Genomic DNA, 4334 nt, shown 5'->3' on the forward strand with positions numbered 1-4334 from the left:
TGTTCTACATATGGTAACTGGGTGAAAGAATAGGTAAATTGGAGTGAGGGTGGTGTTGAGTAAAATACAGTGGAAACATGGCAAAGTACAGTGTAGTCACATCCTATGTCCCCTTGTACATCTTGAATGCTATGCTAAGGAGTGTCTGTTATGCTTTTTCCTCTCCTGTTTTGTTTTTCAAAATGTTGCAAGTATATATTAAGCTCACACAATACTTACTAAAATTTTTGTTTCAAAATTATAACTATCGTTGTACTCAATCAAGATGTTTTCATTTCCTGTTCTTCTCTCTCATTAATTATAATCAATAAAGTTTTCTAAAATATGCCTGTAAGAGAGATGTACTGTGAATAAGTCATTTAATTTCCAGGCACCTCTCAAATAATATTTTAAAATTTAAATTTAATTAAAACAGTGTTATGGTGCTTGTGTTTACCAAGTCCTTCCATAAATATTATTATTCAAATCCTCCAACACATCCTAGAGGTGAGCAAAATTCCATTTTTTCTGAGGCAGCTGGGCTCAGACACTCAAGTCCCAACACTAACACAAGGTGGTGCTAAAACTCATGTAGTTTAGCCTATGGTCCATCTCTTTTCCTTATGATTCAGTCACTACTGTGTTTCATTCAGTTGGTACCTTGGATCCTACGGTCATGAGCAGGTTGCCACATCAGTGTAGGGTGAATGGGGACAGACAAACCTAGAATTAGGTGTATCCAACAACAAGAGGCAAGTTGAGCAGGGAAATGAGTCTTGGGAGGAATGACCAGCAAGTGCTAGCGGGGAAAAAAGGAGCTTGCCAGCGAGGTGCTCAGAAGTCCCAGTGGGCAAGTAGAAAGGCCACTCTAAAGGAAGCACGATTTCTGAACACAGCTATAACCTACTCAAGTTCTGCAAGGCAGAATGCAGAGACCAGGTCCCTAAATATGTTAGAAATACAGGAATTAAGAAATTCTAGAAGAGCTAGAAATTGTTCAAAAGTAAAATTCTGAGAGCAGAGACTCGGTGACTTGCACACTAATGCTCATTGTAACACAATTCACAATAACCAAAAGATGGAAACCGCTTAAATGTTCATCAGGATATGAACGTATAAAAAGTGTTACATACAATGAAATACTACTGAGACAGTAGGAGCAATAGTATAAATACTACCATATGCATGGCGATTGAAGAGTGAGTGAAATAAGTCAATTACAAAAGGACAGATATTATGTGACTTCACTAATATAAAGAATCAAGTCAAGGCAAATACACAGAGACAACACTGTCTTCGTGGCTACCAGGGGAAGAGAAAGGGAGGAGAGATGTTAATGTTGGTGGTAAAATCACACTGATTAATGGTAGAGTTCCTCAGCCGGTTATTACAATTGCTTACTTATTGTTCGTAGCTTGTACACTTACAAAAATAATTTTCAACGGGACAATGTTGTATGATATCCAAGAGAACTTCGAAAAGCTTTGGAAAAATTCTATTATCTTTTGATTCCATTTTTCCATGAACTTTTTGGAGCACCCTTGTAACTAAGACAAACAACAACAACAACGTAGCTACTGAGGCTGTTCATATACAACCTGAACCATCATGGTCTTTGGGTCTTTGGTTTGGAGGTGTGAGGTGATGGGTGAGGCGATGGCTTCATCTCACTTAATTGACCTAACAATCTATTTCGTGCTTTCTGTTCTACCTCCTATTCATGGCCATCACAGGCAATTTGATCTCTATTTACTTATAACAACAGTTAGGAATAGGAGGAGAAAATGGAATATGTGGCTAATTGCCTCCATGAACAATTGCCTCCTTTGTCATAACACTGGAAGATCTAAATGGTATCAGGCAATTTTAACTTTTCATGGACTTCCTAAAGCCATGAGGTTTAGATGAATCCCTAAAATTATTACCCTGACATAATCTTTAAACCTTAATCAGAAAACATTTTCTGGAGCCTTTTTAAAACCAAACAATAGTTTAGCTTTACTAATTAAATATATGTTAATTTACGAATGATCTGTTCGTATATTAGATCAAGCAATCAGAGCAACTTTGGCGAGTAGATGAGAACCTAAGGAGGCAGTGAGTTTATGTTGACGAAGGAGTAACAACTCAGGAAAGGAGGGCGGCAATGATTGAAGATTGTTATCAATGTCATTGAATTGAACATGTAAAAACATCTGAAGTGGGGTATTTTTCTGTGTATATTCCCAACAACAGCAAAATAAATATTATTAAAATCGAACTGCTATGCTTCACAAACATTAAAGGGGATATGAATGAAGTTTTGCTTTATTGTTTTATTTTCAAACATTTTACTGGAAACTCTTATAGCTATCATAACATTGCATAGCTCAATCACATCAAGCAGTCTTATACAATTGCTACCACAGTCAGTTGTAAAACAGTTTCTTTCTTCTTGAACTCCTTGATATCAGCTCCCCTCCATCCCCTCCCACCCCCCACCCTACCCCACATGAACCCTTCTTCTTCTTCTTTTTGCCATATCTTACAAATTCAATATAACCATTTACATGCAATTCCATTGTTCAAGTACAATTTTGTTTGTAGTTCTCGCTGCATCTTCCCCTACCTCTAACCTTTTTTTAAAACCTTTCTTCCTCCACTTTATTTTTTTTTATTTAAATCATTTTATTGGGGGCTTGTACAACTCTTATCACAATCCATACATCCTTCCATTGTGTCAAGCACATTTGTACATTTGTTGACCTCATTATTCTCAAAACATTTGCTCTCCACTTGAGCCCTTGCTATCACCTCTAGCCTTTTTAACCAGCCTGGTTCTGTGCCATCCCCCTGATTGTTGTTATGTGTGAGCCCTTTCACAGCCACTGTGCCGATCCAAATTGTGGTGCAACTTCCTCTTTTCTGTTGATCTTCATCTTTACCAAACATGATATTAATCTCTAGACACTGGTACGAGAAGGACTTTAAGAATTCTTGTAGACAGCAATCTTCCATCCTCACTATCCTTACCTCTGGCCCATAAGCAAAGAATTTTGAGATAATTTTTTCACTCCTTACAAAAAATGTTTTAAAAACCTGATTGTCAAAAAGTTAATTTCAACTCGGGGAAATCCTCCTATATGTTATAACATAGAATTACTCTGCAGAGTTTACTTGGTTGTTACCCCTATGGAAACAGATCCAGGTTTTTTGTTGTTGTTGCTATTGGGTGGGTGGGACTCACCAGTTTGGGGGTTAGTAGATGAGGAAAAACAATCTATGTTGGAAGAAGGACATCCTTAGAATTGAGGACGGTGAGACTTCACCTCATGTACTTTGGGCATATTGTCAGGAGGGACCAAAACACAACCAATCTCACTGCCATCTAGTCAATGCTGACACATGGTCATCGAGGCAGAACAGCCCCTGTAAGTTTCCAAGATTTCTACTACTTTATGGGAGTAGTAGAAGTCCTTGTCTTTTTCCCAAGAAGAAGCTGGTGGTATCTAACTTCTTACCTTTTAGTTAGCAGCCCCATACGTATCCACTATGCCACCGGGGGTCGTAGTGGGTAGAAAAGATCAGACCCTGGAAAAGAACATCATGCTTGGTAAAGCACAGGGGCAGAGAAAGAGGAAGACCTTCAACAATATGGGCTGACACAGTGGCTGTAACAATGGACTCAAGCAGAAAAATGCTGAGGATGATGCCGGACAGGTGGTGTTTTTGCTTTCTTCCACATAGGGTCACCTTGAGCTGGAACTGACCCGATGACACCTAACAACAACAGCAGATGAAGGAAAACTCTTTGTACCACGCAGGGATTTTTGCCATAGAGAGGAAATACTCTTAAGCGGAATGGGTCACATTTCCTGTTGTCTGCTCTTAAGCCTGGGAGTGAGGAGTATGACTTGCCCAAGATCATACACAAATTAGGAGAGATTAATTGTTAAATTCTTGTAAAAATGTCATTCTATTTTAGTTGTATTTTCCACAAATTTTTGAAGTTGGCACATACAAATCTCATAAAATACATAATAATCAGCTTATGAGCAGGTCCCCCCCAACCCCCAAAATGAAAAAGCTCCACTGGGCAGAGCTTTCATAGTATGCATTTTTCTTGCTAGGTAAGCATCAAACAACTTTCTCTGAGTTAGTGCACCCAGTGGCATTGCCTGGGAAGGTTCTCTCTGGTTACAGTGAATTTTTTCGTGAAAGCAGTTTTGCTTGAACCTCATTTTTCGTGATGGCTGATTTAAGAGAATAATGTGCATCTGTGAAATTTTGTTTTCTGTTCAGGAAAAATGCTGCAGAAACTGTTGTGATCTTGAATACAGCTTACAAGGAGAGTGCTATGGGTAAAACTCAAGTGT

Source organism: Echinops telfairi, unplaced genomic scaffold, assembly GCF_000313985.2.
Source record: "Echinops telfairi isolate 266 unplaced genomic scaffold, ASM31398v2 ScPeMD7_7407;HRSCAF=8445, whole genome shotgun sequence".
NCBI lineage: Eukaryota > Metazoa > Chordata > Mammalia > Afrosoricida > Tenrecidae > Echinops > Echinops telfairi.